Source organism: Rhinoderma darwinii, chromosome 6 (genome assembly GCF_050947455.1).
Source record: "Rhinoderma darwinii isolate aRhiDar2 chromosome 6, aRhiDar2.hap1, whole genome shotgun sequence".
Lineage (NCBI taxonomy): Eukaryota > Metazoa > Chordata > Amphibia > Anura > Rhinodermatidae > Rhinoderma > Rhinoderma darwinii.
The window spans coordinates 116,690,992-116,717,400 of NC_134692.1; the positions used below are offsets into that span (position 1 = coordinate 116,690,992).

The 26,409-nt window shown below is 42.1% G+C and overlaps 1 pseudogene; it reads right to left on the reverse strand.

Moving 5' to 3' along the window:
- Positions 1 to 13,710: 13,710 nt before the first annotated feature.
- LOC142656417 (protein spinster homolog 1-like) lies at positions 13,711 to 24,982 on the reverse strand (annotated as a pseudogene).
- Between the last annotated feature and the right edge of the window lie 1,427 nt (positions 24,983 to 26,409).

Sequence of the window (26,409 nt, forward strand, 5' to 3'; positions counted from 1 at the left end):
CCATAAAAACAAAATACCCATCCAGGAATGTCACCAGCAATCCCAGTGATACAAGCTTCAGATCGGCATACATGACTTCACTTTTTTCTGATCTGTGACCCATCCCCCCCTCCCCTTCCTGCCCCCTGCTAGTTACAGACAGAGACAGCATATTTCAAGACAAGTTGGTCTTTCTAGACAATATAAGAACAAATGCTTATGTCTAATAGTGCAGGAACCTTGTCTAGTAACATCCAACCAAACCAGTAACCACATATATGTAAGGCACAATCAAATGCGGTCGTTTAGCACGTATGATATACTTATCAGTCCGGGAGGGTTGCAAGCAGGTTGTCTGAACGTTGTCGATGTAGGGTCTTGGACGATTCTGCCCGTTGTTGCTTGGGTGAGGAAGCACGGGCGAAATCAGACCAAGTACAGTCCCTCGGTGGAGAAACTGATGAAAGGTGACCGTCCCCTCCAGTACCTTGACTCGTAGTCTCCGCTACCGACTTTCTAGGGCTCCAAGATCCAGGGATCTTGTCCACATACAATGTCGCCTCCTCAGGAGTGTGGAATACCTTGGTGGAGCCATCCGTCTGTGTGATCCTCAGGGTAGCCGGATATTGTAGCTGAACTTTGATTTTGCGTGTGTAGAGGGAGGTGCAGATCCCTCCAAATGCTCTCCGGCGCCTTGTGACCTCTGCTGAATAATCTGCAAACAGGATGATTTTTGCTCCCCTTATATGTAGAGGGGTGTTACGGTTCCGGAAAGTGCACAAAAGTTCCTCTTTATCATTGTAATCCAAGTAACGCATGATCACCTGGCGTGGTCTGGTTTGCGGCTCTCCTTTGGCATTGGCAGTCTGACCCGGTGGGCCAACTCGATGCGCCCTTTCCACTCTGCAAGATCTGGTCAGGCCCAACGCTTCTGGCAACTCCATCTCGCAAATCCCCTGGAGAAGCTGTGGTCTAATATGCTCAGGTAGTCCTACAATCCGCAGATTACTCCTTCTGGAACGATTTTCAAGATCTTCTAAACGATCCCTGATTTTGGTGTTATCTCGCATCAGGCCACTAATGCAGGTATGAGACCAACACGCTGTTCCAATTCATCTAATCGGGTGCCATGAGCTATCACCTCGTTTTGGAGTTTCTGGAGCGTTGTTGTAACTGTGGCTATTAGGGAGTCTCTTATGTCAGGGGCCAGTTGGGTAGCCACCTCTATTGCCAACTTCCGGTAATCTAGCTGTGAGTCGGTAACTACCGATAGCGTTATCGCCTCCCTAGGGAGTTCTGGGCTCTGAGACCGGCTCTGTGAGAGCGATGGCTGCAGCGGCGCCGCCATCTTGGATTGCGCCTCACCTCGTGTGCTGTGTTCGGCCGGGCGGGAGATCTCTCTGCTGCCGCTCCGGAGGAGATATCTCTCCATAAACCCTCCGGTTCCGTCACCAAGCCCTCAGCTGAGTGACGGGGCAGTTATATCCTGCGGCTGTGTGGCGGCGATGGGTTAGGGGATCAGGGCTTCAGGAGCTCATGCAGCTCCGTCCTCACATCTCAGCGCCGGAGCCGGAAGTCCCCAAAACTGGAGTTTTAAAGAGGAGTGAAGGCCCCAGTAAGTACTCTTCTTTTCTTTTACTTTGAAAATTGTTCGCTGTTTTGTTGTAACTGGGATAATGGATAGCAAGATTGGAGGTTTTCTTCAGTGCACAGTTTGCCATATGTATGTACGACTGGAGCCGGAGTTCCAGGGTGAATACCTCTGTGGCAGATGTGAGCATGTTGTTCACCTGGAAGCTCGCATTAGAGATCTGTAGGAGCAGAATGCAACACTGAGGAAGATAGACAATCTTGAGCGGAGCTTGCTGCTCACAGAGCATGCAGTTAGTGGGGTAGAACTGGAGGGTGAAGACATGGGTGAGCAGGATCATGTAAGTAGCTGGTTTAAAGAGGCTCTGTCACCAGATTATAAGTGCCCTATCTCCTACATAATCTGATCGGGGCTGGAATGTAGATAACAGCAGTGGCTTTTATTTTGAAAAACGATCATTTTTTAGCAAGTTATGAGTAATTTTAGATTTAGTTTCTTAATGCCCAACTGGGCGTGTTTTTACTTTTGACCAAGTGGGTGTTGTAAAGAAGTGTATGAGGATGACCTTACATCAGGGTAAGAGACCCGTTGAGGAGTACTGTTCTGACTTTAGGAAGTGGTGTGTAGTTTCTTGCTGGAATGACCCTGCATTGAGGTGTCCGTTTACATTGGGTCTGTCGAACTCCCTGAAAGACCTATTAGTCAGCTATCTCTCTTCTGACTCTCTAGATCAGGTTATGGCTTTAGCGGTACATCTTGACCGACGTCTCAGTGACGACATCTTGAACATTTTAGTGCCTTCTCCTCTGGTTCCCCCATGATGGCTCCCGAGGTTCCCTTGCTTCGTTCTTCCACGGAAAACCCGGGTGAACCAATGCAACTCGGGGCCTCCGTGTCTCCCCAACAATGTAGAGAGCTCCGCAGGAAGAATGGTCTCTGCTTCTACTGTGGGGATGACAAGCATCAAGTGAACAACTGTCCTACGCGTAAGAATAAGCAGCCGGAAAACTTCCGCGCCTAAGTGACCATCAGGGAGGTCGCTTGGGCGCACAGATATTTCCCGTAAATATGAAACCTAATAAGATCTTGCTTCCCTTTTAGGTCTCTTTTGAGGGTAGGTCTGCCACCGGCAGTGCCTTTTGGGATTCAGGGTCTTCTGCTAATATTATGTCTGTGGAATTTGCTATGTCTCTAGCTTTGCCATTGATTAATTTGCCTAAACCTGTTCCGGTAGTGGGTATCGACTCCACTCCACTTGCTAATGGTTATATTACGCAGCATACCCCTGTTTTTGAACTCATTGTTGGCTCCATTCATTTGGAGCAGTGCTCTGTACTGGTGATGCAGGGATTATCGTCCGATTTGGTTTTAGGCCTTCCCTGGTTGCAGATGCATAATCCCATGTTTAACTGGAATACTGGAGATCTTACTAAATGGGGTAATGAATGCATGACGTCCTGTTTTTCCATTAATTTGGTTTCTCTCGCTGAGCAGGTGACACTCTACCTGAGCTTATTGAGGACTTTGCTGATGTTTTTTCTAAAAAGGCCTCCGAAGTGTTACCTCCTCATAGAGAATACGATTGCGCAATCGATTTGGTACTGTAAAGGATCTGCCAGACACAGCTTCTATGTCGACGCCTGTGGTTAGTCAGTCTGCACCTGCTCCTAAGTCTGATCGAGTGACCCCTTCTTCTACCAATCAGGCTGGGAGGCTGAGGAGTGGGAGAGCCTATCACAGTCTGGCCAGACGGAGCTAGCTCCCGCCCTCTGTCTATTTATACCTTGAGGGCAAAAACACTTAATTTTAACAAGGCCAATTTCTCCAAGAAGAGGGCTGCAATTCAGGGTATAGACTGGGAAGAACTAATGTCAAATAATGGTACAAATGATAAATGGGAGATTTTCAAATCTACTTTGGGTAATTATAGTGCAAATTGTATTCCTATAGGTAGCAAGTATAAATGACTGAAATTAAATCCCACATGGGTTACACCTTCTGTAAAAAGGGCAATACATGACAAAAAAATGGCATTTGAAAAATACAAATCTGAGGGTACAGCTGTAGTCTTTGTAAAATATAAAGAGCTTAATAAAATCTGTAAAAAGGTAATAAAATCAGCAAAAATACAAAATGAAAGGCAGGTGGCCAAGGATAGTAAAACAAATCCTAAAAAATTCTTCAAGCATATAAATGAAAAAAAGCCAAGGTCTAAATATGTAGGACCCCTAGATAGTGGTAATGGGGAGTTGGTCACAGGGGATCAAGAGAAGGCAGAGTTACTAAATGGGTTCTTCTGCTCTGTATATACAACAGAAGAAAGAGCAGCTGATGTAGCCGCGGCCAGTGCTGTTAATATATCAGTTGATATACTGAAATGGATGAATGTAGATATGGTGCAAGCTAAATTAAATAAAATAAACGTACACAAGGCCCCTAACCAGATGGGTTACACCCTAGAGTTCTTAATGAGCTTAGTTCAGTTATTTCTGTCCCCCTCTTCATAATATTTAGAGATTCTCTCGTAACTGGTATGGTGCCAAGGGACTGGCGCAGGGTAAATGTGGTGCCTATTTTCAAAAAGGGCTCTAGGTCTTTGCTGGGTAATTATAGACCAGTAAGCTTAACATCAATTGTGGGGAAAATGTTTGAGGGGCTATTAAGGGACTATATACAGAATTATGTGACAATAAATAATATTATAAGTGACAGTCAGCACGCTTTTACTAAGGTCAGAAGCTGTTAAACCAACCTGATTTGTTTCTATGAAGAGGTGAGCAGAAGCCTAGACAGAGGGGCCGCTGTGGATATAGTGTTTTTGGACTTTGCAAAGGCATTTGACACTGTCCTCCATAGACATCTAATTGTTAAATTAAGGACTATAGGTTTAGAAAGTATAGTTTGTAATTGGATTGAGAATTGTCTCAAGGACCGTATCCAGAGAGTTGTGATCAATGATTCCAACTCCTGGAAGCGAGGCCACATGCATCGTACCAGAGCAACACTTTCCAGGAAAAGTTCCCCAAACTGGCAAGAAGGGAAGAAGTCAAAAGAGGTGCAAAGTCTGCTATAAGAGGGGGATAAGGGAGGACACAATATATCAATGTGACACGTGTCCCGAAAAACCAGAGCTCTGTATGAAAGAGTGTTTTAAAATTTATCATACATCCCTTGGTTTATAATTTACCCCAATTTTACTTACCCTGATGTACTCCGCACAGCTTATCCCCCCTCGTCTTTCCCCTCTGGGCCCTGCCGTGTGCCCAGGCAGCTGATAACAGCCACATGTAGGGTATTGCCGTACCCAGGAGAACCCACATTACAGTTTATAGGGTGTATGTCTCCGGTCAAAATGCTCACTACACCTCTAGATGAATGCCTTAAGGGTGCAGCTTTTAAAACGGGGTCATTTCTTGCGGGTTTCAACTGTACTGGTACCTCAGGGGTTTCTGCATACATGACTTCGCACCAGAAAATCCCCAGTAGGCCAAATGGTGGTCCTTTTCTTCTGAGCCCTCCCAAGGGTCCAAACAGCAGTTTATCACCACATATGGGGTATTGCGGCACTCAGAACAAATTGCGCAAGAGAATGGGGTATTTTGTTTCTTGTGAAAATAAGATATTTTCAGCCAAAACTACATATTATTGGAAAAAATTAATTTTGTTTTAATTCCCAGCCCAATTCAAATAAGTTCTGTGAAAAAACTATGGGGTCAAAATGGTCACAACACCCATAAATGAATTCCTTGGGGGGTGTAGTTTCCAAAATGGGGTCACTTCTGGTGGGTTTCCATTGCTTTGATACCTCTGGGGCTCTGCAAATGCGACATGGCACCCGAAAGCCAATCCAGCAAAATCTGGACTCCAAAGAACAAATAGCACTCCTTTCCTTCTGAGCCCTCCCATGGGCCCAAACAGCAGTTTATCACCACAAATGGGGTATTGTCGCACTCAGGACAAATTGGGCAACAAAATTGAGTATTTTATTTCTTGTGAAAATAAGAAATTTTGAGCTAAAACGACTTATTATTGGAAAAAAAATATATTTTTTTTAATTCCGAGCCCAATTCAAATAAGTTCTGTGAAGAAACTATGGGGTCTAAATGGTCACATTACCCATAAATGAATTCCTTGAGGGGTGTAGTTTCCAAAATGGGGTTACTTCTGGTGGTTTTCCATTGCTTTGATACCTCTGGGGCTCTGCAAATGCCACATGGCACCCGAAAACCAAACCAGCAAAATTTTCACTCCAAAGAACACACAGCGCTCCTTCCCTTCTGAGGCCTTCCATGGGCCCAAACGGCAGTTTATCGCACAAATGGGGTATTGCTGCACTCAGGAGAAATTCCGCAACAAAATGGGATATTTTGTTCCCTGTGAAAATAAGCAATTTTGATAAAAAATGACATCTTATTGGAAAAAATGTCATTTTTTTCATTTCACAGCCCAATTCAAATAGGTGCTGTGAAAAAACTGTGCGGTCAAAATTGTAGCAACAACCATATTTGAATTCCTTGAGGGGTGTAGTTTCCAAAATGGGGTCACTTATGGTGGGTTTCCATTGCTTTGATACCTCTGGGGCTCTGTAAATGCGACATGGCACCCAAAAACCAATCCAGCTAATCTGGACTCCAACAAATACATAGCGCTCCTTTCCTTCTGAGCCCTCCCATGGGCCCAAACTGCATTTTATCACCACAAATGGGGTATTGCCGCATTAAGGACAAATTGGGCAACAAAATGGGGTATTTTGTTCCCTGTGAAATGAAGACATTTTGATCACAAATGACATTTTATTGGAAAAAATGTAATTTTTTTAAATTTCACAGCCCAATTCAAATAGGTACTGTGAAAAAACTGTGCGGTCAAAATGGTAACAATAACCATAAATGAATTCCCTGAGGGGTATAGTTTCCAAAATGGGGTCACTATTGGGGGATTCCTACTGTTTTGGCACCTCAACACCTTTTCAAACCTTGCATGCTGCCTAAAATATATTCTAATAAAAAAAGAGGCCTCAAAATGCACTAGGTGCTTCCTTGTTTCTAGGGCTTGTGTTTTATTCCACGAGTGCAGTAGAGCCACATGTGGGACATTTCTAAAAACTGCAGAATCTGGACAATACGTATTTAGTAGTATTTCTCTGGTAAAACCTTCTGTGTTACAGAAAAAAAATTTAATGAAATTGAACTTCAGCAAGAAAAATGAAATTTGCAAATTTCACCTCCACTTTGCTTTAATTCCTGTGAAATGCCTGAAGGGTTAAAAAACTTTCTAAATGCTGTTTTGAATACTTTGAGGGATCTAGTTTTTAAAATGGGGTGTTTTATGGGGGTTTCTAATACATAGGCCCCTCAAAGCCACTTCAGAACTGAAGAGGTACCTTAAAAAAAAGGCTTTTGAAATTTTCTTAAAGATATGAGAAATTGCAGCTTATGTTCTAAGCCTTTTAAAGTCCAAGAAAAATAAAAGAATGTTCAAAAAATGATGCCAATCTAAAGTAGACATATGGGAAATGTGAACTCGTAACTATTTTGGGTGGTATAACCGTCTGTTTTACAAGCAGATGCATTTAAATTCTGAAAAATGCTATTTTTTCACAATTTTCTCCCCATTTTGCAATTTTTCACCAATAAACAATGAATATATCGACCAAATTTTACCACGAACATGAAGCCCAATGTGTCATGAGAAAACATTCTCAGAATCGCTTGGATAGGTTTAAGCATTCCGACGTTATTATCACATAAAGTGAAATATGTCAGATTTGAAAAATGGGCTCTGAGCCTTAAGGCCAAAACTAGGCTGCGTCCTTAACCCCTTCCCGCTCCTTGACGTACTATTACGTCATGGCAGCTGTATCGTTCGCGCTCCATGCCGTAATAGTACGTCTCGGGAGTAACGGCCATTTCGGCCGTCCTCCCGACACATACAGGAGCTGTGACGCTGCTGTCTTGTTCAGCAGCTGTCACAGCTCCTACAGCGGGGACCGATCGCTGTGTCCCCGCTGATTAACCCCTTAAAAGCCGCGTTCTATAGAGATCGCGGCTTTTTAGGGGTTAAGCTGCCATCGCCGGCCTGCTACGCGATAGCGGCCGGCGATGGTGACTATGGCAACCGGACACCAAACAATGGCGTCCGGCTATGCCATAGACGGAAGCCTAGTGGGTCCTGACAACGTCAGGACCCACTATGCTTGCTGTCAGTGAGTAGCTGACAGTTCTAATACACTGCACTACGCATGTAGTGCAGTGTATTAGAATAGCGATCAGGGCCTCCTGCCCTCATGTTCCCTAGTGGGACAAAGTAATAAAGTTAAAAAAAAGTTAAAAAAAGATGTGTAAAAATTAGAAAATAAAAGATTTAAAAGTAATAAAAGTAAAAATCCCACCTTTTCCCTTATCAGTCCTTTATTATTAATAAAAATATATAAACAAACAAATAAACTATACATAGTTGGTATTGTCGCGTCCGTAACGGCCTGAACTACAAAATTATTTCATTATTTATCCCGCACGGTGAACGCCGTAAAATAAAATAATAATAAACCGAACCACAATCACAATTCTTTGGTCACTTCACCTCCCAAAAAATGGAATAAAAATAGATCAAAAAGTCGCATGTACCTAAAAATGGTACTGATCAAAACTACAGTTCGTTACGCAAAAAATAAGTCCTCGCACGGCTTTATTGATTGAAAAATAAAAACGTTATGGCTCTTAGAATAAGGTAACACCAAAAGTGAATGATTGTTTACAAAACGTATTTTATTGTGCAAACGCCATAAGACATAAAAAAAAACTATAAACATCTGGTATCGCCGTAATCGTATCGCCCCGCAGAATAAAGTGAATATGTCATTTATAGCGCACGGTGAACGCTGTAAAAAAAAACGAAAAAAAAACAATAGTAGAATTGCTGTTTTTTAGTCACCACGCCACCGAAAAATAGAATAAAAACTGATCAAAAAGCCGCATGCACCCCAAGAAAACTACAATGGATTCCTCAAGGGGTCTAGTTTCCAAATTGGGGTCACTTTTGGGGGGTTACCAATGTTTTGGCACCACAAGACCTCTTCAAACCGGACATGGTGCCTAATAAAAAAGAGGCCTCAAAATCCACTGGGTGCTCCTTGGCTTCGGAGGCCGGTGCTTCGGTCCATTACCGCCCAAGGGCCACATGTGGGATATTTCTCTAAACTGCAGAATCTGGGCAATACGTATTAAGTTGCGTTTCTGTGATAAATCATTTTGTGTTATAAAAAAAATGGTATAAAGAGGATTTTCTGACAAAAAAAAAATGTAAATTTCACCTCTACTTTGCTCTAAATTTTTGTGAAACACCTAAAGGGTTCATAAACTTTCTACATGCTGTTGTGAATACTTTGAGGGGTCTAGTTTCTAAAATGGGGTATTTGATAGGGGTTTCTAATATATGGGCCCCTCAAAGCAACTTCAGAACTGACCTGGAACCTAAAAAAATAAATAAATGAGGCAATACTTCACTTCTTACATTATACTGATAATGAGCCGTGCCCACCCCCGAGATGACCCCAGTTTTGACCGTTTGTCTAAACGGAGACCCCTATTAGACCGTTCCAGTGCCCGGTTTTCCCAAGCATACACCCCCGAGAAGTGTATTTCTATTGATGAGTCCCTGGTACATTTTAAAGGGAGGGTTCAATTCCGCGAGTACCTGCCGGGTAAGAGGGCAAGGTATGGCGTGAAGATGTATAAGCTGTGAGAGTGCATCAGGGTATACCTACAGGTTTAGGATATATGAAGGAAAGGCCACCCCCAAACCAGACTGCATCCTGGACTACAATAGGTACATGGGAGTGATGGACTTGTAAGATCAAGCCCTGAAGCCCTACAGCGCCATGCGGTGTGGTATAAGAAGCTGGCCGGGAACATCATATAGATGGCTTTGTACAATGCGTACGTGCTACGTCGATGTGCAGGCCAGACGGGAACTTTCCTGGAATTTCAAGAGGTGATTATCAAGAACCTAATCTTTAGGGACCAAGAAGGGGGGGCACCCAGTACTTCTGGAAGCGAGCCCACACGCATCGTACCAGGGCAACACTTTCCAGGGGAAGTTCCCCAAACTGGCAAGAAGGGAAAAAGTCAAAAGAGGTGCAAAGTCTGCTATAAGAGGGGGATAAGGGAGGACACAATATATCAATGTGACACGTGTCCCGAATAACCAGAGCTCTGTATGAAAGTGTTTTAAAATTTATCATACATCCCTTGGTTTATAATTTACCCCAATTTTACTTACCCTGATGCACTCCGCACAGCTTATCCCCCCTCGTCTTTCCCCTCTGGGCCCTGCTGTGTGTCCAGGCAGCTGATAACAGCCACATGTAGGGTATTGCCATACCCGGGAGAACCCACATTACAGTTTATGGGGTGTAGGTCTCCGGTCAAAATGCTCACTACACCTCTAGATGAATGCCTTAAGGGTGTAGTTTTTAAAACGGGGTCACTTCTTGCGGGTTTCAACTGTACTGGTACCTCAGGGGCTTCTGCATACATGACTTCGCACTAGAAAATCCCGAGTAGGCCAAATGGTGGTCCTTTCCTTCTGAGCCCTCCCATGGGCCCAAACAGCAGTTTATCACAACAAATGGGGTATTGCGGCACTCAGAACAAATTGCGCAACAGAATGGGGTATTTTGTTTCTTGTGAAAATAAGAAATTTTCAGCCAAAACTACATATTATTTGACAAAAATAATTTTGTTTTCATTCCCAGCCCAATTCAAATAAGTTCTGTGAAGAAACTATGGGGTCTAAATGGTCACATTACCCATAAATGAATTCCTTGAGGGGTGTAGTTTCCAAAATGGGGTCACTTCTGGTGGGTTTCCATTGCTTTGATACCTCTGGGGCTCTGCAAATGCGACATGGCACACGAAAACCAAACCAGCAAAATCTGTACTCCAAAGAACACACAGCGCTCCTTCCCTTCTGAGGCCTCCCATGGGCCCAAACGGCAGTTTATTGCCACAAATGGGGTATTGATGCACTCAGGAGAAATTGGGCAACAAAATTTAGTATTTTGTTCCCTGTGAAAATAAGAAATTTTGGTAAAAAATTACATCTTATTGGAAAAAATGACATTTTTTTAATGTCACAGCCCAATTGAAATAGGTGCTGTGAAAAAACTGTGCGGTCAAAATGCTAACAACAACCATAAATGAATTCCTTGAGGGGTGTAGTTTCCAAAATGGGGTCACTTTTGGTGGGTTTCCATTGCTTTGATACCTCTGAGGCTCTGCAAATGCGACATGGCACCCGAAAACCAATCCAACAAAATCTGGACTCCAACAAACATATAGCGCTCCTTTCCTTCTGAGCCCTCCCATGGGCCCAAACGGCAGTTTATCACCACAAATGGGGTACTGCCACACTAAGGACAAATTGGGCAACAAAATGGGGTATTTTGTTCCCTGTGAAAATATTTTATTGGAAAAAATTAAATTTTTTTCATTTCAGAGCCCAATTCAAATACGTGCTGTGAAAAAAATGTGCGGTCAAAATGGTAACAACAACCCTAAATGAATTCCTTGAGGGGTGTAGTTTACAAAATGGGGTCACTATTGGGGGATTCCTACTGTTTTGACACCTCAACACCTCTTCAAACCTGGCATGCTGCCTAAAATATATTCTAATAAAAAAGAGGACTCAAAATGCACTAGGTGCTTCTTTGCTTCTAGGGCTTGTCTTTTAGTCCACGAGCGCAGTAGGGCCACATGTGGGACATTTCTAAAAACTGCAGAATCTGGAAAATACATATTTAGTAGTGTTTCTCTGGTAAAACCTTCTGTGTTACAGAAAAAAAAATGAATAAAATTGAAATTCAGCAAGAAAAATGAAATTTGCAAATTTCACCTCCACTTTGCTTTAATTCCTGTGAAATGCCTGAAGGGTTAAAAAACTTTCTAACTGCTGTTTTGAATACTTTGAGGGGTCTAGTTTTTAAAATGGGGTGTTTTATCAGGGTTTCTAATACATAGGCCCCACAAAGCCACTTCAGAACTCAAGAGGTACCTTAAAAAAAGGTACCTCTTTTACAGCTGTCAAACGACGACGCGTAAAAATACAGCCTCGTCAAAAGAAGTGCTGGACACTTCTTTGGACGTTTTTGGAGCTGTTTTCTCATAGACTCCAATGAAAACAGCTCCAAAAACGGACGTAAAAAACGCAGCGAAAACGGCGTGAAAACGCCGCGAAAAATGCGAGTTGGTAAAAAAACGTCTGAAAAGCAGGGTCTGTTTTCCCTTGAAAACAGCTCTGGATTTTCAGACGTTTTTGTTGACTACGTGTGAACATACCCTTAGGCAAATAGAGGATTTACAGCTCAGAAACGGAGCTCCATCCTACTATAAAAATGTATTATTCAATATTGAAGAAAAGGAAAAACCCTGACTAGACCAGAGTGACAATATATACTGTTATGTGGCTGCATCTTCCAGTGAAAAAAAAACCAAAACAATTGTAATTTGGGTTGTATGGGGCCCATGACAATTCTCAATTTGCTCCTGCAGTTACAGATTCTGAGCCTGGGGACATCCCAAAACAAAAAGACAGGAAGCAAATACTGAGCCGAGATATCTTTGTATATGGATTCCATGAAAAAGTATTATATTGAAAAATTAACTTACAATGATTTTTTTGAGGGACTGCACAGTCATATTATTGAGTCTGGGGGAGGGGGGTTAAAGGGGTCATGGGGGCAATTGTCCATCCCTAAACTGCAGCTGCAATTTATTTTTATAATTATCCGTTATCTATTTGATTAATGGAGTTTTCTCATCTGGGACATTTATGGCATATTAACAGGATATGCCGTAAATGTCAGATAAATATTTGCGGGTCCCACTTCTAGGAACCACACCTATCTCTAAAACGGGGCCCCCTAAACCCCGTTCTAGGGGTCTGAAGTAATATTGGGGTCTGGAGTCTGAAGTATTGTAGGGCTCTGGTCTGGAGTCTATAGTAATGTAATAGTCTGAGGTCTGAAGTAATTTAAGGGTCTGGCCTGGGGTCTGAAATAATGTAGGTGTCTATTCTGAGGACTGAATTAATTTAGGCCTCTGGTTTGTAGTCTCAAGTAATTTGGGGGTCTGAGGTCTAAATTAGTTACGGGGTTTGGGGTTCTAAATTAATTTATGAATTTGGTGTTTGAATTTATTTCTGGCCTGGGGTCTGAATTTGTGTTGCAACAGAGGTTGGGGATGCCCTATAGAAGCGAGGGTCTAAAGATCTCTGGGCAACCATTTTCTCAGATATCATAAGTCATTATAGTGGTCTTGGTCAGCCCGAGAATGAAAGGAAATTGAACAACTCCAATCAGAGTCTCATTCATGTGTAACGTCCACAGCCGCAGACTGTTGTGCTTACATGCTCCCCCAACGGCCGCGGCCATGGACAAGTGAGATTCGGGCGGCATCTCCCCCTTGGGAGACGCCGACACTCACTTCCGCATTGCTGCACTAGTTCACGTAGGCCAGTGCACACACATGAGGAAAATCTGTAATTAGCCTATGATCACCCTGGACTATTTAAAAGGGCTCTGCCCTTTCATTCATTGCTTGAGCATTGTTGTGTTTACCCATGTTAGTCTTAGCAAATGGTCCCTTAGTGTTATCCTGTTCCCGTTGTTCCCGTGCTCTGCTACCTGTATCCTATAACCCATGCTATATCTGTTCCTACGCCTTAAGCTGTTGTAGTCGTGTTATGCCACTGGTCACGCCTGCTGATATACACCACGTCTGGTGTCTACAAGTTCATCTGTGCCGAGCCTCCATTACTGTCTGGACTATTAAAGGTAATCTTGTAGTAGGACTGTTGTTTGGCCAGCTGCTACTCTGCTACGGCGGTGCGGAGTAGTTGGTCCACATACCCACGGATCGTGACATCCTGTGAATAGGAAAAACGTTTTGTTTGTGGAACAATCACATTTTTAGACTATTCCTGCATTTCAATCCTGACTCTTCCTTTGATAGGTTTTTATAACTTTCAGAAGCATTTCCCTATATCTATCTAATAATCCAGAATGTGTAATAAACCAGCAAGTAAAGACAGTATACTATAATAATGTGCTACCTATATAATAAAACGCTATCTTTCGGATCATATATTTTTATTAAAATAGCATGACTACATTTTTTCCATAAAGTTGGTATACTTGTAAGAATATTAAAAGCAGTCATGAACATGATGGTCTTAAAATTCGTCCTTTCATCTAAAGATGGTATATAACTGCAGTGTCTTTAGTTGGTATAATGAAGATGAAGGGTATTAAAGTTTGGCAAGCGTTGTTTTGCATTTTTGTTGGTAGTTGCCATTGGTGGTAGGTAAAACTCATCATAGCACTGTGACTCAGCCGAGCCACAGGCAGCGACATTTGTCATTCTTTGTAAGGTCTCATTTGGCACTGTGACTCAGCTGAGCCACAGGCAGCGACATTTGTTATTTGTTATGATGTTATTTGACAAATAATTCGGGTCTCGTTCGGCACTGTGACTCAGCTGAGCCACAGGCAGAGACATTTATCATTTGTTGCGACATTAAGGCTCTCTTTGGAATACAGTCCTGTAGTCCAAAGATTTTTCTTTCAAGTCCAAGTTTGCACTGTGACTCAGCCGAGCCACAGGCAGATACATTTGTCTTTCCTTGTGAGGTTATTTCACAAGGACTCCAGGGATTTGGATCTGTAGTCCAAATATTAGTCAAATCCAGGCTGGCACTGTGACTCAGCCGAGCCACAGGCACAGAAAAAATTCCTTTGAGGTGGACCTAAGTTTGCTGTTAGTCTTTTCTGCAAATTCCTTGGGAAGCTTTTCTGAGGAAGAAGTCAGTGAAAGCTCCATATAAATGAGTCTGTGAGGTTTGTCTCGTTTTCTTCCTCAAGCAATCTTTGGAATTGCAGACAATCTAGGTCCAGTTTCCTCAATTGTCGGTATAGTATCTATAATGTTTCAACCACTGGAACCAGTAACAGAGTAGGCAATGGCAGCTTTGTAGTCATGACTACCACTGCCAACTTGCTTGGTATCCTGCCATTTGCATACATGTTGACTTTATGCTGTGTGGTGTCCTTGATTCTGCACGCAGAGAATCCATTTGTGGTTGTTTGGAAACATTATAGTTTTGTCTTGAGCAAAGCAGAGCCCTGCTGCTCATTATGGTGAAAGTCTTTAGAGCTCCAAAATATTGATGCTTTTAGTTTTTGATGCCTTTCTTGTATTTCAGCCATGGACATTCCAAGATGTAATGTTCTGATCTTGAGGTATGGTGTAAATAAATGTCCGAATGCATCATCCTGTTATTGAGGTAAAACAAAATAATAAGATTAATGAGGTAGGAATACATTATCAGATCATTCACATGTAATACTGTTCTGCTTTACAATACTAGATGGTTAATTACAAGAGAAGTTACAGATTGTGAACTATCAACGTCACCTATGAGCCTCATTCATCAAAACTGTCTAAGGTAAAATCTGGCTTTATTGCCGAGATTACCAATCAGTGCTCTGATTTGATATCTTTAAATCTATGCAATTTATGTATTTTATGAAATAAAACATATTTGATAGATGGAAAAAAACTTCCATCAGTCAGTAAAGACATCACCATAATGTCTTTGTGTTCAACTACTTCCACTAAAAATCGTATTAGATTAGGTTGAGGGATTTGCGATTATTGATTAGGTTCAGTGTGTGTTCACACGTTGCTGTCAATTTGTGTTTTTGCCGCAAATTTTGCAAAATCATAAAAAAATGTCATGTTTTTGCAGCAACTTCTTTAATCTGGGGGTAAAATGGGACACAGCCTTAGCATTTGTATAGTGGAAAGAAAAATTATGTACCTACATAATCATAATTATGCACCTATATGTACCATCAAATTTTCTGTTTGGGTCACACCTTTAGCTACAAATATTCATTTTATGCATTTTTATGAAAAATTTAATTTTGACACAAAATTGCACGACTGTGCCTGTGTGCATAAAGTGCAGAAAAGCAGTTTGACAATGTGTCAGGTGTCCTCTTTTACAAAATATATAGGCATAAGGGTTTAGTATGAGACTTTATTTTGCAAGTTAGGTTTTATTTATACATGTCAATAGTGTGAAAATGTTACAGGTTGCTAGAAGCAAAATGTCCAAAAACCCTGGCTGCAAAAGGGTTAATCTTCCTGCACCCTGGACCAATAGCAGATATTCACTTGTTAATAAGCATCAGGAACTCTAGTATTAATGAGCTGAGATGTCCCGGGTATTTACACAAGACTAAATTGTCAGACAAATTACAATCAATCAAAAATCCCATAAAGCAGAATATACAGATTTTGATATAGTCCATATTTTACATTTTCTGACCATACTGGTGGATCTCCACTTTAATTCTGCAGGAGGCATGAGTAAACATTGAACATACACATACAGACAGGGAACATACCTTGGGACTCTATGTCTGCCCTCTTTCGATCTCTCTCAAGAAAGAGGGCAGTTGCCAAGAAGAACCCTCCTCCAATAGCGGATACGAAAACGCAGACCATGAGGGCATATTGCAGGCTGTTAAACATCAATAGGTCAGATTCCGGCTTCCCTTTGCGGATGAGGTCAGATAACTGAGGATAAGAAGATGACACATTGTTATGTAAGATGAATTATTAGAAATAACACAAGTGTATATATTTTTTCCAGACAGTAGATGCTGGATACTATTCGGGAAATCTGGTGACAGCACATGGTAGGAGGTGGCAAGAGGAAACTCCTCACCATAGTTAGCAGAGGAGCTTCCGACCTTCAGCCCATGAGGAGCACTGGTTAAAACTTTGCTAGCCCCAGTTTTACTTATTGGCAAGAGTTTTGCATGTTTTTTTCTTAGGAAGATTATCAATGGCAGGGTAAGAATATTTTCTGGTGTATTTGTGCTGTATGTATGTGGTATGACTGCTCTATGTCATGTCTTCGTTCTGTCTTTATGCTGAGTAGGTATACTATCGGTGCTGTATTGGCATTGTATGTGTACTATATGATTTTTGGGGGCTGATAATGTTGATAATGTCTGCTTGGTGTCTGCGTACTGTATTAGTGCTGTCTGCTTCATGTGTAATGTTTGTCTGTTGTGTGTTGTTCACACTGGGGGTCAGTCAGGCTAAGACTTTTCTCATATACCCATTAGGAAGATAATGTGACTAATACTTACCACTCCGATGAGATATGGGCTCCATGCATCACCCAGCAGGTGGGACACAATGATTTGTAAGGCCTCCGCTGTGGAGCGTCTTCTGGGGGTCACAACACTCTAAAACAAGAGGACATTCTGAGTAGACAGAAGGACGTTACTGACCCTAACTCAACAATGGCAGCCAGACAAAGTGACCAAATATCTGCATTATAGTATCTGCAAACAGCGCAGTCCACGCTTATAATGTTCTCCGTCTCTTGTCTGGCAGTTATTGTAGAGTCAGTGGCATTTCATGGACTACGCAGGAAAACAGAGAAAAGCCTAAATAAATGTCATTTCAGCTATGATCACTCACCAGGAGGATGTCGTCCACAATGGCAAAGTTCAGCGTCAGCAACAACGCCCCAATGAAGATGAGAATCTGTAGTGAAAAGAAAACATTCAGAAAAGACTGGATGGTGAAGGGGGAAGAGTACAAGTGTTTATCCATTACCCTGAACACAAGTGCTGCACAGGGGGGCAATAAACCTGCCTATAGACCTTACACTGGATAATAATGTACAGTATATGTGTATTAATATGTGTGTGTTTATGTGTTTGTAAAGCTGTGTATTTGGATGTGTATTGTATCCAGTGGTATATACAGTTTTTAAGTATAGGTATATATTTGTGTATGTGTATCTACAGTTACTATATGTTTGTGTATATGTATCTACAGGTACTATATATTTGTGTCTATGTATCTACAGGTACTCTACGTTTGTGTATATGTATCTACAGGTACTATATGTTTGTTTGTGTATATGTATCTACAGGTACTATACGTTTGTATATATGTATCTACAGGTACTATATGTTTGTGTATATGCTTTTTTCACCCTTTTTAATATTATTAACAGAAAAACATCAATCACAACAAGCTGTTCATCAGCAACTTACATAGGAGGCCACAAGACTGAATCTTGCCAAGGTCAAGGCCAAGAGCAGGAAAGGGGCGGAGCCCAGCATTCCGCAAGCACAGACTAATGCGTCTGCTCAGGGGTTGACCTTCCTGAACCTTTTACTTATCTCCACACCAGCTCCAACTCCTACGATTCCGGTGATTATAGTGATCATCCCAAAAATTTGGCTGCAAAGGAAGGGTTAAAGAGGTTAACAGATGGATTGTAAAAAATTGGATATAAAGGGTGATTAAAGGATCTTAGTATGACTACTACTCCAACTATCTTCATCTTTGTAAAGATTTAGTCCCTAAACTTCATTCAATGGCAGATGTCTTTACATGCACTCCCTGCAGGATTGATTAATCATGACTAACCTGTATGTATGGAATATGTACATGCGCTCCCTGCAGGATTGATTAATCATGACTAACCTCCATGTATGGAATATGTACATGCGCTCCCTGCAGGATTGATTAATGATGACTAACCTGTATGTATGGAATATGTACATGCGCTCCCTGCAGGATTGATTAATCATGACTAACCTGTATGTATAGAATATGTACATGCGCTCCCTGCAGGATTGATTAATCATGACTAAAATGTATGTATGGAATATGTACATGCGCTCCCTGCAGGATTGATTAATGATGACTAACCTGTATGTATAGAATATGTACATGCGCTCCCTGCAGGATTGATTAATCATGACTAACCTGTATGTATGGAATATGTACATGCGCTCCCTGCAGGAACAATTAGTCATATGTATGTTGTACCAACAGGATACAGACAGGGCTCTCTATGGACCTATCCTAAATATCTTGCCAGTATAGAGCAGACAGTCATGTAGCAGTCTATATACATTATAGGGGGAGATTTCAGATTTGTTGAAGATTTGGCAAATAAATATCCGCAACACTGTATGTACTGCAATCACATTTTGTGGAATTGTTGCAGATTTTCACTGTGGATTTCACCTTTAGCAATGCAAATGTTGAAATCTGAAGCAAATCCTCAGTAAAATCTGCATGTAACGCACCACGTCTGAACCCACCCTATAATAAGACTTCTACCAGGAGTCCTGACCCTTCACCGTGTAGCCCTGCCCAAAAGTCAGGTCAAGAAGAGAAGAGTATGGACATAATGGCAGAGAGCCCCCCTCACAACCTCCTGGCACACCCAGTAAATAAGCGTTTACCTGTCATCAGATTGACATATTACAGTCTGACATGGATCACCTCTGTATAGGAGGACCCGGGCCCGCTTGTAGAATGATAGAGCCCAGTGGGAGAGGGAGCCGGAAATAAATGTCACTGTTGTGAATCCCAGCATGGAAAGCATAAAGCTCGGGCTACAGAGAGAGAGAGAGAGAAATGTAAGTGACACAAGAGACACGGGGTAAAGCCAGCGACAACCATCACTATACAGAAAACACTCACTTTTTCAGCAAAGCTTTCACATCTGTAATCCAAGAATTGTTGTTTGTGTGTTTCTGACCATTCTGTTCCGCGGCTCCTCTGGATGGTTCCTTCATAATTAAGAGAAGCAGTAGGACGGCTATAATCCCCAGACCTGGAATGACCTGTTCAGAAGAAGGAGACATTGTATATTATATATATAAATAGAAGTGACTGAAACCAGATTTAAGAAATTAAAAATAGGAAATGACTAAAAAAACAAACACCCATATGTCAGTGTTCATAAATGGCTGTCTATAGGTTCCTGAAGGACACTCAGAGAGCTGGAACTGCAACCAAGTGCCCTACTTATTGCTCATCGATGCAGCAGATAAGGGGAGCAATTCCAATAATAAGACTTTACAGGGAAATCGTTGTTTGCCTGCAGGAATCCTGCAATTCTCTCACTTACCCGCAAAGTCCAGTGCCAGTCACCACCAATAGCACTTGTCAATTTAGCGCCCATGATGTATCCAAGGCCACTTAATAGGCAAAAAAGAAGTTTTAAAGTTAAGAATGGGCCATAATCTCCACACAAATATAACTATATACAGACATATTAACAGTATAAACATATGCACACATTATATATATTAGACACTTTTTTCATCCTTGATCTTGGTGTGATCAGGAACAATGTGAAGTGGTAGCAGGAAATCACAATAGTCTTTACAGTAAGATCAATTCTGCTAGTCATAGGGTTATATGTAAACTGCAGATCATGCAATTCTCCAATATACAAACTCAGTTACATCTATACTAGAAGGTCCTGTTAAATATTCAGAGGATCTCTTGTCATAAGTACTGGATTCTATGTGTTTACACAGGAGACTTACCAGCCCACGGGGATAGCAGTCCAAAAGATGGACAACATGCGGCTGCGCTGGTCTGCTATAAATAGGTCGGCGATGATGGAGGGGGCGATGGTGGAGTAACTTGCAGCGCCAATGCCAACCAATCCTCGCATAAGCAGAAACAGCCAGTAATACTGGGGAAGAGGAAAAAAAATAATCATTCAGAAAATCTTCAGTAAATCTTTAACATTGGGACTCTTATTGATGGCCTAGTCTTAGGATAGACAATGAATGTTTGGTCAGTGAGGGTCTGAACTCCAGGACCACAGACTATCACAATGAAGGGCCGTGGCACTCTTGTGAGCGATGTGTCTCTTCCATTGTTTACACAGGCACAGCGGCCTGTCCGAAAGGGTGGCTGTACCAGGGTATTACATCTCGTCACATAAACGTCATTGGAAGAAGGATAGGCATCAATGTGATAATCCCGTAAAACCCCAGTAATAATGAACTCAGGATGTTACCTCATCAGGAATAAATGAGCTGCCAAGGATGACGGCTGACCAGAGGGTGATACCAATGCATAGCAGATATTTCCTATTCCAGTGATCACCCAAATATCCAAATACTGGAGCCAGCAACATGAAGCTGCAGAGGAAGACTGACAGAGAAGGAACAGAGAAGACGTGAAAGGAAGAGTCCCGACCGGGAAGACTCAGTGGATGAAATTTATTAACTTTTCTATGCCCTGAATTTGCAAAATCAATTTAGAGTTTTGTGCCATATTTGACACGTGCGCCACTTTTCTAAAAAGCAGATGGAGCTCAGCGGAAGGAGGCATTGCCATCTGCAGCCCGACAAATTCAACATAATTTATGCCAGAAATTGGAGTAAATTATAGCGCAAATCCTGCTCGTGGCTGGCGTAGAATTCATTTTCGGAATTTTTTAAAGGACATTCACCTAGTTATACATTAGGTGCATTTTTCTCCAACCTTCTTTATATTAAGACTGGAGTATGAAAATCAAAATAAAATTAATTTTTAAATGGACAAATTATATTAAATCCTGCATTTAAACCTCACTCCCCATCCCCCACTTTAGTTATTCCCCTCCCCCTCTCATTCATTAATGTAAAGCTTCACTGTGCGACACCTTTTGCCCTATAGTGAAATTGATGTAGTATATCTGGTTTCCTATTTTGCGGTTCTCAGACCCCCAGCCCATTCACAGCAGGCACCATTATGTACGTCCATCAGCTGTCCATTCCCCTGACTGAATCTTATTTCTTCACTAGAGACTGATGACATCACAACCTTGTGTCAGTAACATCATGAGACTCCAGTGAATAGATTGGTCACCTTCTCTAGAATATTGGTTTAGCGCCTAAAATGGCGGATTCCAGGTGACTTACAGAATAAGATTTTATGTTAATATCTACCTGCTTGCAGCAAGCCAGATCCACTGTCTTTCATATTAAATGATTTTTGTAAGTATGGCAGCGTCCCTGTCAGAAAAAAAGAGAGATGTCACTATAGACAATGCATGGATTCCCATTATACACATTTATGGCGTATCCACATTGTATGTAGATGTGTTACAATGGCGTCCTTCTCCAGGCCTTGCTTCTTCCTACTGTGGCACGGTCAGGCACGATGGCTGATGTGCAGGGAGCAGCTGAGCAGACATGCAGGGTGCGGCCGGGAGTGGTGCCATGGCGGCGCGGCTTTACACAAGGAAGTAGAGGGAAGCGCCGCAGCAGGTGGGGGGTGGGTGTTATGGAGGATGAAGGAGGTGGACCGGGGGATACTATAGGGGGGAAGCATTGAGTGGGCTTGTATAGGGTATACAGATATATAGGGATAACAGCAGGGACTGTACACCTGTCCCTGACTGTCCATATATTAGTGCTAGTGACTTTATGCCTGTCCCTGACCGTCCCTATGAGTGTTAGTGACTGTACTCCAGTCCCTGACTGTCCCTATGTGTGTTAATGACTGTACGCTTGTCCCTGACTGTTCATATGAGTGTTAGTGACGGTACGCCTGTCCCTGACTGTCCCTATAAGTGTTAGTGACAGTACGCCTGTCCCTGACTGTCCATATGAGTGACAGTGACTGTACTCCTGCCCTCACTGTCCCTATGAGTGTTAGTGACTGTACTCATGTCCCTGACTGTCCATATGAGTGTTAGGTACTGTACGCGTGTCCCCGACTGTCTCTATAAGTGTTAGTGACTGTCCCTTACTGTCCCTATTTAAAAAAGCAATGCAAACTACATGTAAAGTTACTCTACGTTTTGTGCAGTTTTCTTTTAACTAGACTACATGTATGATATGAAGAGATTCAGGGTGCTGTTATTTTAGGTACCTCCACAGCTGCAGCATTGATAAAGCTCCCCCCCTGAAAACAGTGTAAGTACCCCCCCCCCCCCCACTTACCAGTGATAGTGAACCGATCCATGTAGGATATAAGATTTATATAGAAGAGAATCCCTACAGTAATGATGGATCGTGTGTAGGAGATTCCAGTTCGGTCATGCACGTCCTGTGCGCTGGGGCTTTCGCCATCGTCTTCGTTTATCTCACATGGAGGAGCCAATAGGCCTTTCTCCTCATCAATGTTCTCATGGCAAGACGCCATGTTCACAGATTCTGAGACTGTAAACTCTGGAGATGGGAAAGAGACATAATATTTAATAACTTTTTACCATCAGGGTATATTCACATGCGACAGATTTTTTGTAAGAATTTCTCTGGCTGACAATTAGTTCCAATTATCTGATTGTTTCTGCAGCAAGAATATGGATTTCTGCAAGACCCATTTATATGAATGGGAGAGTTGCTAAAATTTCTGCAACAACTTTTCTGCATGTAAATTCCCCCTTATACCATTAGCGTCACATTTAGACTGGGTTCACACGTGGCGGAATTTCACTTGAATTCCGCTGCGGACACTCCGCAGCGTTAATCCGCAGCGGAGCCGTTTCTCCATTGACTTCCACTTAAATTTAGAAGTGTTCGTTTAGACGATGCGTAAAATTCCGCTGCGGAGCATAGGCTGCGGAGCGGAATTTGGTATCCGCAGCATGCTCTGTCTGTTGCGGAGCAGTGGCGGACTGGTTGCGGACTCATGGCGGAATTTCTCCATTGACTTCAATGAAGATTCTATATTCCGCAATGAAGTCCGCAGCTGTCATGCACATGTTATGTGTGCTGCGGATGCGTCTTGCTTTTTTAACATGACATTTCTTCATTCTGGCTGGACCTATGTATTTCTAGGTCTACAGCCAGACTGAGGAAGTCAATGGGGCTCCCGGAATTACGGGAGCGTTGCTAGGAGACGTCAGTAAATAGTCACTGTCCAGGGTGCTGAAAGAGTTAAGCGATAGGCAGTAACTGTTTCTGCACCCTGGATAGTGACTACCGATCCCAATATACAGCAACCTGTAAAAAAATAGAAGTTCATACTTACCAAGAACTCCCTGCTTCTGTCTCCAGTCCAGCTTCCCAGGATGACATTTCAGTCTAAGTGACGGCTGCAGCCAATCACAGGCTGCAGCGGTCACATGGACTGCCGCGTCATCCAGGGAGGTAGGGCTGGATGCCGAAAGAGGGACGCATCACCAAGACAATGGCCGGTAAGTATGAAATTCGTTTACTTTCACTAGGGAAAGTGCTGTCCCTTCTCTCTATCCTGCACTGATAGAGAGAAGGGAAGCACTTTTTCCGCAGTCCGCAGCAGCTAGTCCGCATCAATTTACTGCACATTTTGGGCAGATCCACAGCCGTAATCCGCAACCCGGATTAGGTGCGGCATTGATGCGGACAGTTGCGGAGGAAATCCGCCACGTGGGGGCATGCCCTAACTCTGAAATTCTGATAGATAATATGGAATCTCACAAAACCAGAAGACTGAACAGAGAACCAGTGTTGAGATTTCTGATTAAATGGGTTGTAGGTGATTAGAAAAACATGGCAGCTTTCTAAAAAGAAACAGCGCTACTCATGTCTATGGTCTTTGTCTGCTATTGCAGCTCACCCCCATTTAAATGAATGAGGCTTAGCTGCAATACCAGAAACAGCCAATGGACAGGAGTGGCGCTGTTTCTGGAATAAAACAGCCTTATTATGTAATCACATTAAGGCCTCATACACACGATTTTTTTATAATAATAATAATGAACCAATACAGCGTTTTATACAGATGGGCAAAACAGACAAATTGATATCACTCTGTGTTGGTCGCTGCACTGGTTCCATACTGATTCTGATTTGCTCCATACGCCGTCTGACAGAGAAAGGCACTATGGGGGAAACTTGGCTTTCATATGGGATCTGATGAATTATGCTGAATTTTGTTTTTACATAGATTGTACAAAGAAACAGCACCAGCGAAATACATGTCATTGTACATAAACTCATAGACTAACATTAGCTGCGTATTTGGGGTCTCACTGCGCTGTCTTCCTGAACATTATAAAGGGGCTGTCTCATCAAAACCACTTCTATCCATATGCCCTGAGGTTCCAGGAGTGAGACACGTGGCGATCCGCTGATCATATGGGCGACTTTTTATCGGTAAGGTTTACTTGATAAAACAATCCTTTAACTATGACCGTTCCATAATCCAGAACGTCTGATAATCTGGCAGCTGTGAGATTTTGTTAGTATCCTATTGAATGATCTTTACTGTATGATTATTGTTAAAACGATAATTCCATATCCCACGCAGATAATGGTGGGATGCGTCACACAATACCTCCTCCCCTGAATTTACAGCACCCAGGTGTCACATTGATATATATGCCTCTATTCATATGATGCCCATGACCATGCAGCAGAGCTGTGCCAATCAGCTGCTGTAGAATTAGATGTGCGGCTGGGGAGTAAGGTGCATAATAATCTGCAGGAAAAGTCTTATCAGCCTTGTTGAGTGTAACAAATGGAATAAACTGGGTACTCACCAATACTTTTCTCTCCACTAGACGGCGCTCACAATCTCTCTCTTTAATCTCTCACTCTCATTCTATTTCTTTGTGACATCATCGCTTTGTGACATCATCACTTTGTGACATAGGAGTTGAGGCCACTGTGATGTAAGTGTTAATAAACGATGGGGCTCAGTTATATGACTACTGTACAATAATGTGATCTGCCCTCTTATATAACCTGTGTCACTAGTAACAGCCTCTATCTGTATCAATGCTTTCTGACCTGTGGCTATCCAGCTATTATGAACTCCCAGCATTGCACCACATTCCTCCATGTATATGTATGTGCTGCGCCATGTGTCCTATCTTTGTACATATAACACTATATATTATTACACATTTGTCATTCTACATCATCTCTTCTCCTTCTAGTCCAGTTATTTATACCTATACAGTAGATAAACCCAAGGCATCCACCACCTGGGGGCCTCTACCGTCACCCCCTCACACTTGGCATTAACAAACTTATAGGATTTGTTGCAACCGGATAACCCCCTTCCAGCATGCAGCCTCTCCAGCAATCATCTGATTGACAAAGGTCTAGATGTGGGCGGCCATACATTAGTATTACATGGTGCCCATTCTAATCAGGTCCTTGGTGGGGAGCTCCCGCGCTATGACAGAGGTTATCCAGACGGGGCGACTATTTAAATTTGATCGGACCTTAGAAATGTATGCAGATAAATGAACCCTTTTTAACAAAAACGCTCAAAAGATGGAAAGATTAAGGTGAATAAAATCTTTCTTTACTTATTGTGATGCAGCTCCACCTGCACAAAGGTGAGAAAACCATTAGGCCTAGTCAGTGCCAGCCTTAGGCATAGGGGCGCCCCGTGCCGAATTATTTTGGTGCCCCTTCAATACTACCGCCACAGGAAAATAAAAAATATACCCAGGTAGGAAAGTGTTTATCTATCAAACAATATCAGACCACTTTAGTTCAAATTGATTTACAAATACACGGCTTAAAGATCTGTACTGTATACTGTGCACAATAAAACACAACTTTATGCTGTATACACATATATAATGCCGCTATATACTGAACTCACTTATAATAATGCTATATATTGTGCACACATATACTACTGCTATCAATGTGCACACATATAATATCGCTATATGCTGTACTCACATATTATACTGCTATATACTGTACTTCGATATTATATCATAGCACTATATACTATACACACATATAATATCAATATATACCGTACACATAATATTACTATCTACTATAGTCACATATAATATCACTACATACTGTACACACATAATATTGCTATATACTATTCACACATATCACTATATACTAACACATATATCGCTATATACTATACCCATAATTAATATGGCTATATACTGTGCACACATATATTGGTATATACTGCACTCACATATAATATCTCTACATACTGTGCACACATAATACTGCTATATAC